A 16,757-nucleotide genomic window follows, 5' to 3' on the forward strand; every position below is an offset into this window, starting at 1 on the left:
TTGTGTCACATCTAGACAGCATTGTGAAGATTAGCATTGCATCACATCTAGACAGAATCATGAAGATTAGCATTGTGTCACATCTAGACAGAATCATGAAGATTAGCATTGTTTCACATCTATACAGAATCATGAAGATTAGCATTGTGTCACATGTAGAAAGCATTGTAAAGATTAGCATTGCATCACATCTAGACAGAATCATGAAGATAGCATCGCGTCACATCTAGACAGCATTGTGAAGATAGCATTGTGTCACATGTAGACAGCATTGTGAAGATTAGCATTGCGTCACATCTAGACAGAATTATGAAGATAGCATTGCGTCACATCTAGACAGCATTGTGAAGATTAGCATTGCATCACATCTAGACAGCATTGTGAAGATTAGCATTGCGTCACATCTAGACAGAATCATGAAGATTAGCATTGCGTCACATCTAGACAGAATCATGAAAATAGCATTGCATCACATCTAGACAGAATCGTGAAGATTCGCATTGTGTCACATCTAGACAGAATTGTGAAGATTAGCATTGCATCATATCTAGACAGAATTGTGAAGATTAGCATTGCATCACATCTAGACAGAATCATCAAGATAGCATTGTCTCACATCTAGACAGCATTGTGAAGATTAGCATTGCATCACATCTAGACAGAATCATGAAGATTAGCATTGTGTCACATCTAGACAGAATCATGAAGATTAGCATTGTGTCACATCTAGACAGCATTGTGAAGATTAGCATTGCATCACATCTAGACAGAATCATGACGATTAGCATTGTGTCACATGTAAAAAGCATTGTGAAGATTAGCATTGCATCACATCTAGACAGTATCATGAAGATTAGCATTGTGTCACATCTAGACAGAATAATGAAGATTAGCATTGCGTCACATCTAGACAGAATCATGAAAATAGCATTGCATCACATCTAGACAGAATCATGAAGATTAGCATTGTGTCACATCTAGACAGAATCATGAAGATTAGCATTGCATCACATCTAGACAGAAGCATGAAGATTAGCATTGTGTCACATCTAGACAGAATCATGAAGATTAGCACTGTGTCACATCTAGACAGAATCATGAAAATAGCTTTGCATCACATCTAGACAGAATCATGAAGATTAGCATTGTGTCACATCTAGACAGAATCATAAAGATTAGCATTGTGTCACATCTAGACAGAATCATGAAGATTAGCATTGTGTCACATCTAGTCAGCATTGTAAAGATTAGCATTGCATCACATCTATACAGAATTATGAAGATTAGCATTGTGTCACATCTAGACAGCATTGTGAAGATTAGCATTGCATCACATCTAAACAGAATCATAAGGCTTAGCCTGTGTCACATCTAGACAGAATCATGAAAATAGCTTTGCATTATATCTAGACAGAATCATGAAGATTAGCATTGTGTCACATCTAGACAGAATAATGAAGATTAGCATTGTGTCACATCTAGACAGCATTGTGAAGATTTGCATTGCATCACATCTAGACAGAATCATGAAGATTAGCACTGTGTCACATCTAGAGAGAATCATGAAAATAGCATTGCATCACATCTAGACAGAGTCATGAAGATTAGCATTGTGTCACATCTATACAGAATCATGAAGATTAGCATTGTGTCACATGTAGAAAGCATTGTGAAGATTAGCATTGCATCACATCTAGACAGAATCATGAAGATAGCACTGCGTCACATCTAGACAGCATTGTGAAGATGAGCATTGCATCACATCTAGACAGCATTGTGAAGATTAGATTGCGTCACATCTAGACAGCATTGTGAAGATTAGCATTGCGTCACATCTAGACAGAATCATGAAGATTAGCATTGCGTCACATCTAGACAGAATCATGAAAATAGCATTGCATCACATCTAGACAGAATCGTGAAGATTCGCATTGTGTCACATCTAGACAGAATCGTGAAGATTAGCATTGCATCACATCTAGACAGAATCATGAAGATTAGCATTGTGTGACATCTAGACAGAATCATGAAGATTAGCATTGCGTCACATCTAGACAGAATCATGAAAATAGCATTGCTTCACATCTAGACAGAATCATGAAGATCAGCATTGTGTCACGTCTAGACAGAATCATGAAGATTAGCATTGCGTCACATCTAGACAGAATCATGAAGATTAGCACTGTTTCGCATCTAGACAGAATCATGAAGATTAGCATTGCGTCACATCTAGACAGAATCATGAAAATAGCATTGCATCATATCTAGACAGAAATGTGAAGATTCGCATTGTGTCACATCTAGACAGAATCATGAAGATTAGCATTGCGTCACATCTAAACAGCATTGTGAAGATTAGCATTGCATCACATCTAGGCAGAATCATGAAGATTAGCATTGTGTCACATCTAGACAGAATCATGAAGATTAGCATTGCATCACATCTAGACAGAATCATGAAAATAGCATTCCATCACATCTAGACAGAATCATGAAGATTAGCATTGCGTCACATCTTGACAGAATCATGAAAATAGCATTGCATCACATCTAGACAGAATCGTGAAGATTAGCATTGTGTCACATCTATACAGAAGCATGAAGATTAGCATTGTGTCACATGTAGACAGCATTGTGAAGATTAGCATTGCATCACATCTAGACAGAATCATGAAGATTAGCATTGTGTCACATCTAGACAGAATCATGAAAATAGCATTGCATCACATCTAGACAGAATCATGAAGATTAGTTTGTGTCACATCTAGACAGAATCATGAAGATTAGCATTGCGTCACACCTAGACAGAATAATGAAGATTAGCATTGTGTCACATCTAGACAGCATTGTGAAGATTAGCATTGCATCACATCTAGACAGAATCATGAAGATTAGCATTGTGTCACATGTAAAAAGCAATGTGAAGATTAGCATTGCATCACATCTAGACAGTATCATGAAGATTAGCATTGTGTCACATCTAGACAGAATAATGAAGATTAGCATTGCGTCACATCTAGACAGAATCATGAAAATAGCATTGCATCACATCTAGACAGAATCATGAAGATTAGCATTGTGTCACATCTAGACAGAATCATGAAGATTAGCATTGCAACACATCTAGACAGAAGCATGAAGATTAGCATTGTGTCACATCTAGACAGAATCATGAAGATTAGCACTGTGTCACATCTAGACAGAATCATGAAAATAGCTTTGCATCACATCTAGACAGAATCATGAAGATTAGCATTGTGTCACATCTAGACAGAATCATAAAGATTAGCATTGTGTCACATCTAGACAGAATCATGAAGATTAGCATTGTGTCACATCTAGTCAGCATTGTAAAGATTAGCATTGCATCACATCTATACAGAATTATGAAGATTAGCATTGTGTCACATCTAGACAGCATTGTGAAGATTAGCATTGCGTCACATCTAGACAGAATCATGAAGATTAGCACTGTGTCACATCTAGACAGAATCATGAAGATTAGCATTGCGTCACATCTAGACAGAATCATGAAAATAGCATTGCATCACATCTAGACAGAATCGTGAAGATTCGCATTGTGTCACATCTAGACAGAATCATGAAGATTAGCATTGCGTCACATCTAAACAGCATTGTGAAGATTAGCATTGCATCACATCTACGCATAATCATGAAGATTAGCATTGTGTCACATCTAGACAGAATCATGAAGATTAGCATTGCATCACATCTAGACAGAATCATGAAAATAGCATTCCATCACATCTAGACAGAATCATGAAGATTAGCATTGCGTCACATCTTGACAGAATCATGAAAATAGCATTGCATGACATCTAGACAGAATCGTGAAGATTAGCATTGTGTCACATCTATACAGAAGCATGAAGATTAGCATTGTGTCACATGTAGACAGCATTGTGAAGATTAGCATTGCATCACATCTAGACAGAATCATGAAGATTAGCATTGTGTCACATCTAGACAGAATCATGAAAATAGCATTGCATCACATCTAGACAGAATCATGAAGATTAGCTTTGTGTCACATCTAGACAGAATCATGAAGATTAGCATTGCGTCACACCTAGACAGAATAATGAAGATTAGCATTGTGTCACATCTAGACAGAATTGTGAAGATTAGCATTGCATCACATCTAGACAGCATTGTGAAGATTAGATTGTGTCACATCTAGACAGCATTGTGTAGATTAGCATTGTGTCACATCTAGACAGCATTGTGTAGATTAGCATTGTGTCACATCTAGACAGCATTGTGAAGATTAGCATTGCGTCACATCTAGACATAATCATGAAGATTAGCATTGCGTCACATCTAGACAGAATCATGAAAATAGCATTGCATCACATCTAGACAGAATCGTGAAGATTCGCATTGTGTCACATCTAGACAGAATCGTGAAGATTAGCATTGCATCATATCTAGACAGAATTGTGAAGATTAGCATTGCATCACATCTAGACAGAATCATGAATATAGCATTGTCTCACATCTAGACAGCATTGTGAAGATTAGCATTGCATCACATCTAGACAGAATCATGAAGATTAGTATTGTGTGACATCTAGACAGAATCATGAAGATTAGCATTGCGTCACATCTAGACAGAATCATGAAAATAGCATTGCTTCACATCTAGACAGAATCATGAAGATCAGCATTGCGTCACATCTAGACAGAATCGTGAAGATTCGCATTGTGTCACATCTACACAGAATCATGAAGATTAGCATTGCGTCACATCTAAACAGCATTGTGAAGATTAGCATTGCATCACATCTAGGCAGAATCATGAAGATTAGCATTGTGTCACATCTAGACAGAATCATGAAGATTAGCATTGCATCACATCTAGACAGAATCATGAAAATAGCATTCCATCACATCTAGACAGAATCATGAAGATTAGCATTGCGTCACATCTAGACAGAATCATGAAGATTAGCACTGTGTCACATCTAGACAGAATCATGAAGATTAGCATTGCGTCACATCTAGACAGAATCATGAAAATAGCATTGCATCACATCTAGACAGAATCGTGAAGATTCGCATTGTGTCACATCTACACAGAATCATGAAGATTAGCATTGCGTCACATCTAAACAGCATTGTGAAGATTAGCATTGCATCACATCTAGACAGAATCATGAAGATTAGCATTGTGTCACATCTAGACAGAATCATGAAAATAGCATTGCATCACATCTAGACAGAATCATGAAGATTAGCTTTGTGTCACATGTAGACAGAATCATGAAGATTAGCATTGCGTCACACCTAGACAGAATCATGAAGATTAGCATTGTGTCACATCTAGACAGAATTGTGAAGATTAGCATTGCATCACATCTAGACAGCATTGTGAAGATTAGATTGTGTCACATCTAGACAGCATTGTGTAGATTAGCATTGTGTCACATCTAGACAGCATTGTGAAGATTAGCATTGTGTCACATCTAGACAGAATCATGAAGATTAGCATTGCATCACAGCTATACAGAATCATGAAGATTAGCATTGTGTCATATCTAGACAGCATTGTGAAGATTAGCATCGCATCACATCTGGACAGAATCATGAAGATTAGCATTGCGTCACATCTAGACAGAATTATGAAAATAGCATTGCATCACATCTAGACAGAATCGTGAAGATTTGCATTGTGTCACATCTAGACAGAATCGTGAAGATTAGCATTGCATCATATCTAGACAGAATTGTGAAGATTAGCATTGCATCACATCTAGACAGAATCATGAAGATAGCATTGTCTCACATCTAGACAGCATTGTGAAGATTAGCATTGCATCACATCTAGACAGAATTGTGAAGATTAGCATTGCATCACATCTAGACAGAATCATGAAGATTAGCATTGTGTGACATCTAGACAGAATCATGAAGATTAGCATTGCGTCACATCTAGACAGAATCATGAAAATAGCATTGATTCACATCTAGACAGAATCATGAAGATTAGCATTGTGTCACGTCTAGACAGAATCATGAAGATTAGCATTGTGTCACATCTATACAGAATCATGAAGATTAGCACTGTGTCACATCTAGACAGAATCATGAAGATTAGCATTGCGTCACATCTAGACAGAATCATGAAAATAGCATTGCATCACATCTAGACAGAATCGTGAAGATTCGCATTGTGTCACATCTAGACAGAATCATGAAGATTAGCATTGCGTCACATCTAAACAGCATTGTGAAGATTAGCATTGCATCACATCTAGACAGAATCATGAAGATTAGCATTGTGTCACATCTAGACAGAATCATGAAGATTAGCATTGCGTCACATCTAAACAGAATCATGAAAATAGCATTCCATCACATCTAGACAGAATCATGAAGATTAGCATTGCGTCACATCTAGACAGAATCATGAAAATAGCATTGCATCACATCTAGACAGAATCGTGAAGATTAGCATTGTGTCACATCTATACAGAAGCATGAAGATTAGCATTGTCTCACATGTAGACAGCATTGTGAAGATTAGCATTGCATCACATCTAGACAGAATCATGAAGATTAGCATTGTGTCACATCTAGACAGAATCATGAAAATAGCATTGCATCACATCTAGACAGAATCATGAAGATTAGTATTGTGTCACATCTAGACAGAATCATGAAGATTAGCATTGCGTCACACCTAGACAGAATCATTAAGATTAGCATTGTGTCACATCTAGACAGAATTGTGAAGATTAGCATTGCATCACATCTAGACAGCATTGTGAAGATTAGATTGTGTCACATCTAGACAGCATTGTGTAGATTAGCATTGTGTCACATCTAGACAGCATTGTGTAGATTAGCATTGTGTCACACCTAGACAGCATTGTGAAGATTAGCATTGTCTCACATCTAGACAGAATCATGAAGATTAGCATTGCGTCACACCTAGACAGAATCATGAAGATTAGCATTGTGTCACATCTAGACACATTGTCAAGATTAGATTGCGTCACATCTAGACAGCGTTGTGAAGATTAGCATTGTGTCACATCTAGACAGCATTGTGAAGATTAGCATTGCGTCACATCTAGACAGAATCGTGAAGATTAGCATTGCATCACATCTAGACAGAAACATGACGATTAGCATTGTGTCACATCTGGACAGAATCATGAAGATTAGCATTGCGTCACATCTAGACAGAATCATGAAAATAGCATTGCATCACATCTAGACAGAATCATGAAGATTAGCATTGTGTCACATCTATACAGAATCATGAAGATTAGCATTGCGTCACATGTAGACAGCATTGTGAAGATTAGCATTGCATCAAATTTAGACAGCATTGTGAAGATTAGCATATTACACATCTAGACAGCATTGTGAAGATTAGCATTGCGTCACATCTAGACAGAATCGTGAAGATTAGCATTGCATCACATCTAGACAGAATTGTGAAGATTAGCATTGCATCACATCTAGACAGAAGTGTGAAGATTAGTATTGCATCACATCTAGACAGAATTGTGAAGATTAGCATTGTGTCACCTCTAGACAGAATCATGAAGATAACATTGCGTCACATCTAGACAGCATTGTGAAGATTAGCATTGCATCACATCTAGACAGAATCATGAAGATTAGCATTGTGTCACATCTAGACAGAATCATGAAGATTAGCATTGTGTCACATCTAGACAGAATCATGAAAATAGCATTGCATCACATCTAGACAGAATCATGAAGATTAGCATCGCGTCACATCTAGACAGAATCATGAAGATTAGCATTGCGTCACACCTAGACAGAATCATGAAGATTAGCATTGTGTCACATCTAGACAGAATCATGAAGATTAGCATTGCATCACATCTAGACAGAATCATGAAAATAGCATTGCATCACATCTAGACAGAATCGTGAAGATTCGCATTGTCACATGCAGACAGAATTGTGAAGATTAGCATTGCATCACATCTAGACAGCATTGTGAAGATTAGATTGCGTCCCATCTAGACAGCATTGTGTAGATTAGCACTGTGTCACATCTAGACAGCATTGTGAAGATTAGATTGCGTCCCATCTAGACAGCATTGTGAAGATTAGCATTGCATCACATCTAGACAGAATCATGAAGATTAGCATTGTGTCACATCTAGACAGAATCATGAAGATTAGCATTGTGTCACATCTAGACAGAATCATGAAAATAGCATTGCATCACATCTAGACAGAATCATGAAGATTAGCATCGCGTCACATCTAGACAGAATCATGAAGATTAGCATTGCGTCACACCTAGACAGAATCATGAAGATTAGCATTGTGTCACATCTAGACAGAATCATGAAGATTAGCATTGCATCACATCTAGACAGAATCATGAAAATAGCATTGCATCACATCTAGACAGAATCGTGAAGATTCGCATTGTCACATGCAGACAGAATTGTGAAGATTAGCATTGCATCACATCTAGACAGCATTGTGAAGATTAGATTGCGTCCCATCTAGACAGCATTGTGTAGATTAGCACTGTGTCACATCTAGACAGCATTGTGATGATTAGCATTGCGTCACATCTAGACAGAAACATGAAGATTAGAATTGTGTCGCATCTAGACACATTGTGAAGATTAGATTGCGTCACATCTAGATAGCATTGTGAAGATTGGCATTGTGTCAGATCTAGACAGCATTGTGAAGATTAGCATTGCGTCACATCTAGACAGAATCGTGAAGATTAGCATTGCATCACATCTAGACAGAAACATGAAGATTAGCATTGTGTCATATCTGGACAGAATCATGAAGATTAGCATTGCGTCACATCTAGACAGAATCATGAAAATAGCATTGCATCACATCTAGACAAAATCATGAAGATTAGCATTGTGTCACATCTATACAGAATCATGAAGATTAGCATTGCGTCACATGTAGACAGCATTGTGAAGATTAGCATTGCATCAAATCTAGACAGAATCATGAAGATTAGCATTGTGTCACATCTAGACAGAATCATGAAGATTAGCATTGCATCACATCTAGACAGCATTGTGAAGATTAGATTGTGTCACATCTAGACAGAATTGTGAGGATCAGCATTGCATCACATCTAGACAGAATCATGCAGATTAGCATTGTGTCACATCTAGACAGAATCATGAAGATTAGCATTGTGTCACATCTGGACAGAATCATGAAGATTAGCATTGTGTCACATCTAGACAGAATCATGAAGATTAGCAATGTGTCACATCTAGACAGCATTGTGAAGATTAGCATTGCATCACATCTAGACAGAATCATGAAGATTAGCATTGTGTCACATCTAGACAGAATCATGAAGATTAGCATTGCGTCACATGTAGACAGAATCATGAAAATAGCATTGCATCACATCTATACAAAATCATGAAGATTAGCATTGTGTCACATCTATACAGAACCATGAAGATTAGCATTGTGTCACATGTAGAAAGCATTGTGAAGATTAGCATTGCATCACATCTAGACAGAATCATGAAGATTAGCATTGTGTCACATCTAGACAGAACAATGAAGATTAGCATTGCGTCACAGCTAGACAGAATCATGAAAATAGCATTGCATCACATCTAGACAGAATCATGAAGATTAGCATTGTGTCACATCTAGACAGAATCATGAAGATTAGCATTGCATCAATTCTAGACAAAAGCATGAAGATTGGCATTGTGTCACATCTAAACAGAATCATGAAGATTAGCACTGTGTCACATCTGGACAGAATCATGAAGATTAGCATTGCGTCACATCTATACAGAATCATGAAATTTAGCATTGTGTCACATCTAGACAGAATCATGAAGATTAGCACTGTGTCACATCTAGACAGAATCATGAAAATAGCATTGCATCACATCTAGACAGAATCGTGAAGATTCGCATTGTGTCACATGTAGACAGAATTGTGAAGATTAGCATTGCATCACATCTAGACAGCATTGTGAAGATTAGATTACGTCCCGTCTAGACAGCATTGTGTATATTAGCATTGTGTCACATCTAGACAGCATTGTGAAGATTAGCATTGCATCACATCTAGACAGAATCATGAAGATTAGCATTGCGTCACATGTAGACAGAATCATGAAAATAGCATTGCATCACATCTAGACAGAATCATGAAGATTAGCATTTTGTCACATCTATACAGAATCATGAAGATTAGCATTGTGTCACATGTAGAAAGCATTGTGAAGATTAGCATTGCATCACATCTAGACAGAATCATGAAAATAGCATTGCATCACATCTAGACAGAATCATGAAGATTAGCATTGTGTCACATCTAGACAGAATCATGAAGATTAGCACTGTGTCACATCTAGACAGAATCGTGAAAATAGCTTTGCATCACATCTAGACAGAATCATGAAGATTAGCACTGTGTCACATCTAGACAGAATCATGAAAATAGCTTTGCATCACATCTAGACAGAATCATGAAGATTAGCATTGTGTCACATCTAGACAGAATCATGAAGATTAGCACTGTGTAACATCTAGACAGAATCATGAAAATAGCATTGCATCACATCTAGACAGAATCGTGAAGATTCGCATTGTGTCACATGTAGACAGAATTGTGAAGATTAGCATTGCATCACATCTAGACAGCATTGTGAAGATTAGATTACGTCCCATCTAGACAGCATTGTGTACATTAGCATTGTGTCACATCTAGACAGCATTGTGAAGATTAGCATTGCATCACATCTAGACAGAATCATGAAGATTAGCATTGTGTCACATCTAGACAGAATCATGAAGATTAGCATTGCGTCACATGTAGACAGAATCATGAAAATAGCATTGCATCACATCTAGACAGAAGATTAGCATTGTGTCACATCTATACAGAATCATGAAGATTAGCATTGTGTCACATGTAGAAAGCATTGTGAAGATTAGCATTGCATCACATCTAGACAGAATCATGAAGATTAGCATTGCGTCACATGTAGACAGAATCATGAAAATAGCATTGCATCACATCTATACAAAATCATGAAGATTAGCATTGTGTCACATCTATACAGAACCATGAAGATTAGCATTGTGTCACATGTAGAAAGCATTGTGAAGATTACCATTGCATCACATCTAGACAGAATCATGAAGATTAGCATTGTGTCACATCTAGACAGAACAATGAAGATTAGCATTGAGTCACAGCTAGACAGAATCATGAAAATAGCATTGCATCACATCTAGACAGAATCATGAAGATTAGCATTTTGTCACATCTAGACAGAATCATGAAGATTAGCATTGCATCACATCTAGACAAAAGCATGAAGATTGGCATTGTGTCACATCTAGACAGAATCATGAAGATTAGCACTGTGTCACATCTGGACAGAATCATGAAGATTAGCATTGTGTCACATCTAGACAGAATCATGAAATTTAGCATTGTGTCACATGTAGAAAGCATTGTGAAGATTAGCATTGCATCACATCTAGACAGAATCATGAAGATTAGCATTTTGTCACATTTAGACAGAACAATGAAGATTAGCATTGCGTCACATCTAGACAGAATCATGAAAATAGCATTGCATCACATCTAGACAGAATCATGAAGATTAGCATTGTGTCACATCTAGACAGAATCATAAAGATTAGCATTGTGTCACATCTAGACAGAATCATGAAGATTAGCATTGTGTCACATCTAGTCAGCATTGTAAAGATTAGCATTGCATCACATCTATACAGAATTATGAAGATTAGCATTGTGTCACATCTAGACAGCATTGTGAAGATTAGCATTGCATCACATCTAAACAGAATCATAAGGCTTAGCCTGTGTCACATCTAGACAGAATCATGAAAATATCTTTGCATTATATCTAGACAGAATCATGAAGATTAGCATTGTGTCACATCTAGACAGAATAATGAAGATTAGCATTGTGTCACATCTAGACAGCATTGTGAAGATTTGCATTGCATCACATCTAGACAGAATCATGAAGATTAGCACTGTGTCACATCTAGAGAGAATCATGAAAATAGCATTGCATCACATCTAGACAGAGTCATGAAGATTAGCATTGTGTCACATCTATACAGAATCATGAAGATTAGCATTGTGTCACATGTAGAAAGCATTGTGAAGATTAGCATTGCATCACATCTAGACAGAATCATGAAGATAGCACTGCGTCACATCTAGACAGCATTGTGAAGATGAGCATTGCATCACATCTAGACAGCATTGTGAAGATTAGATTGCGTCACATCTAGACAGCATTGTGAAGATTAGCATTGCGTCACATCTAGACAGAATCATGAAGATTAGCATTGCGTCACATCTAGACAGAATCATGAAAATAGCATTGCATCACATCTAGACAGAATCGTGAAGATTCGCATTGTGTCACATCTAGACAGAATTGTGAAGATTAGCATTGCATCACATCTAGACAGAATCATGAAGATTAGCATTGTGTGACATCTAGACAGAATCATGAAGATTAGCATTGCGTCACATCTAGACAGAATCATGAAAATAGCATTGCTTCACATCTAGACAGAATCATGAAGATCAGCATTGTGTCACGTCTAGACAGAATCATGAAGATTAGCATTGCATCACATCTAGACAGAATCATGAAGATTAGCACTGTGTCACATCTAGACAGAATCATGAAGATTAGCATTGCGTCACATCTAGACAGAATCATGAAAATAGCATTGCATCACATCTAGACAGAAATGTGAAGATTCGCATTGTGTCACATCTAGACAGAATCATGAAGATTAGCATTGCGTCACATCTAAACAGCATTGTGAAGATTAGCATTGCATCACATCTAGGCAGAATCATGAAGATTAGCATTGTGTCACATCTAGACAGAATCATGAATATTAGCATTGCATCACATCTAGACAGAATCATGAAAATAGCATTCCATCACATCTAGACAGAATCATGAAGATTAGCATTGCGTCACATCTTGACAGAACCATGAAAATAGCATTGCATCACATCTAGACAGAATCGTGAAGATTAGCATTGTGTCACATCTATACAGAAGCATGAAGATTAGCATTGTGTCACATGTAGACAGCATTGTGAAGATTAGCATTGCATCACATCTAGACAGAATCATGAAGATTAGCATTGTGTCACATCTAGACAGAATCATGAAAATAGCATTGCATCACATCTAGACAGAATCATGAAGATTAGCTTTGTGTCACATCTAGACAGAATCATGAAGATTAGCATTGCGTCACACCTAGACAGAATCATGAAGATTAGCATTGTGTCACATCTAGACAGAATTGTGAAGATTAGCATTGCATCACATCTAGACAGCATTGTGAAGATTAGATTGTGTCACATCTAGACAGCATTGTGTAGATTAGCATTGTGTCACATCTAGACAGCATTGTGAAGATTAGCATTGCGTCACATCTAGACATAATCATGAAGATTAGCATTGCGTCACATCTAGACAGAATCATGAAAATAGCATTGCATCACATCTAGACAGAATCGTGAAGATTCGCATTGTGTCACATCTAGACAGAATCGTGAAGATTAGCATTGCATCATATCTAGACAGAATTGTGAAGATTAGCATTGCATCACATCTAGACAGAATCATGAATATAGCATTGTCTCACATCTAGACAGCATTGTGAAGATTAGCATTGTGTCAGATCTAGACAGCATTGTGAAGATTAGCATTGCGTCACATCTAGACAGAATCGTGAAGATTAGCATTGCATCACATCTAGACAGAATCATGAAGATTAGCATTGTGTCACATCTAGACAGAATCATGAAGATTAGCATTGCATCACATCTAGACAGCATTGTGAAGATTAGATTGTGTCACATCTAGACAGAATTGTGAAGATCAGCATTGCATCACATCTAGACAGAATCATGAAGATTAGCATTGTGTCACATCTAGACAGAATCATGAAGATTAGCATTGTGTCACGTCTAGACAGCATTGTGAAGATTAGCATTGCATCACATCTGGACAGAATCATGAAGATTAGCATTGCGTCACATCTAGACAGAATCATGAAAATAGCATTGCATCACATCTAGACAGAATCATGAAGATTAGCATTGTGTCACATCTATACAGAATCATGAAGATTAGCACTGTGTCACATCTAGACAGAATCATGAAGATTAGCATTGTGTCACATCTAGACAGCATTGTGAAGATTAGCATTGCATCACATCTAGACAGAATCATGAAGATTAGCATTGCGTCACATGTAGACAGCATTGTGAAGATTAGCATTGCATCAAATCTAGACAGAATCATGAAGATTAGCATTGTGTCACATCTAGACAGCATTGTGAAGATTAGCATTGCATCACATCTGGACAGAATCATGAAGATTAGCATTGCATCACATCTAGACAGCATTGTGAAGATTAGATTGCGTCACATCTAGACAGAATTGTGAAGATCAGCATTGCATCACATCTAGACAGAATCATGAAGATTAGCACTGTGTCACATCTAGACAGAATCATGAAGATTAGCATTGTGTCACATCTAGACAGCATTGTGAAGATTAGCATTGCATCACATCTAGACAGAATCATGAAGATTAGCATTGTGTCACATCTAGACAGAATCATGAAGATTAGCATTGCGTCACATGTAGACAGAATCATGAAAATAGCATTGCATCACATCTATACAGAATCATGAAGATTAGCATTGTGTCACATCTATACAGAATCATGAAGATTAGCATTGTGTCACATGTAGAAAGCATTGTGAAGATTAGCATTGCATCACATCTAGACAGAATCATGAAGATTAGCATTGTGTCACATCTAGACAGAATAATGAAGATTAGCATTGCGTCACATCTAGACAGAATCATGAAAATAGCATTGCATCACATCTAGACAGAATCATGAAGATTAGCATCGCGTCACATCTAGACAGAATCAGGAAGATTAGCATTGCGTCACATGTAGACAGAATCATGAAAATAGCATTGCATCACATCTAGACAGAATCATGAAGATTAGCATTGTGTCACGTCTAGACAGAATCATGAAGATTAGCATTGCGTCACATCTAGACAGAATCATGAAGATTAGCACTGTGTCACATCTAGACAGAATCATGAAGATTAGCATTGCGTCACATCTAGACAGAATCATGAAAATAGCATTGCATCACATCTAGACAGAATCATGAAAATTAGCATTGTGTCACATCTAGACAGAATCATGAAGATTAGCATTGCGTCACACCTAGACAGAATCATGAAGATTAGCATTGTGTCACATCTAGACATAATCATGAAGATTAGCATTGCATCACATCTAGACAGAATCATGAAAATAGCATTGCATCACATCTAGACAGAATTGTGAAGATTCGCATTGTGTCACATGTAGACAGAATTGTGAAGATTAGCATTGCATCACATCTAGACAGCATTGTGAAGATTAGATTGGGTCCCATCTAGACAGCATTGTGTAGAGTAGCATTTTGTCACATCTAGACAGCATTGTGAAGATTAGCATTGCATCACATCTAGACAGAATCGTGAAGATAAGCATTGCATCACCTCTAGATAGCATTGTGAAGATTAGCATTGCGTCACATCTAGACAGAAACATGAAGATTAGCATTGTGTCACATCTAGACACATTGTGAAGATTAGATTGCGTCACATCTAAACAGCATTGTGAAGATTAGCATTGCGTCACATCCAGACAGAATCATGAAAATATCATTGCATCACATCTAGACAGAATCGTGAAGATTCGCATCGTGTCACATCTAGACAGAATCATGAAGATTAGCATTGCGTCACATCTAGACAGCATTGTGAAGATTAGCATTGCATCACATCTAGACGGAATCATGAAGATTAGCATTGTGTCACATCTAGACAGAATCATGAAAATAGCATTTTATCACATCTAGACAGAAACATGAAGATTAGCATTGCGTCACATCTAGAGAGAATCATGAAAATAGCATTGCATCACATCTAGACAGAATCGTGAAGGTTAGCATTGTGTCACATCTATACAGAAGCATGAAGATTAGCATTGCGTCACATGTAGACAGAATCATGAAGATTAGCATTGTGTCACATCTAGACAGAATCATGAAGATTAGCATTGCGTCACATCTAGACAGAATCATGAAAATAGCATTGCATCACATCTAGACAGAATCATGAAGATTAGCATTGTGTCACATCTAGACAGAATCATGAAGATTAGCATTGCGTCACACCTAGACAGAATCATGAAGATTAGCATTGTGTCACATCTAGACAGAATCATGAAAATAGCATTGCATCACATCTAGACAGAATCGTGAAGATTTGCATTGTGTCACATGTAGACAGAATTGTGAAGATTAGCATTGCATCACATCTAGACAGCATTGTGAAGATAAGATTGCGTCCCATCTAGACAGCATTGTGTAGATTAGCATTGTGTCACATCTAGACAGCATTGTGAAGATTAGCATTGTGTCACATCTAGACAGAATCGTGAAGATAAGCATTGCATCACCTCTAGATAGCATTGTGAAGATTAGCATTGCATCACATCTAGACAGAAACATGAAGATTAGCATTGTGTCACATCTAGACACATTGTGAAGATTAGATTGCATCACATCTAAACAGCATTGTGAAGATTAGCATTGTGTCACATCTAGACAGCATTG

This window comes from Ambystoma mexicanum, chromosome 12, assembly GCF_040938575.1.
Source record: "Ambystoma mexicanum isolate Mex_15411 chromosome 12, UKY_AmexF1_1, whole genome shotgun sequence".
Lineage (NCBI taxonomy): Eukaryota > Metazoa > Chordata > Amphibia > Caudata > Ambystomatidae > Ambystoma > Ambystoma mexicanum.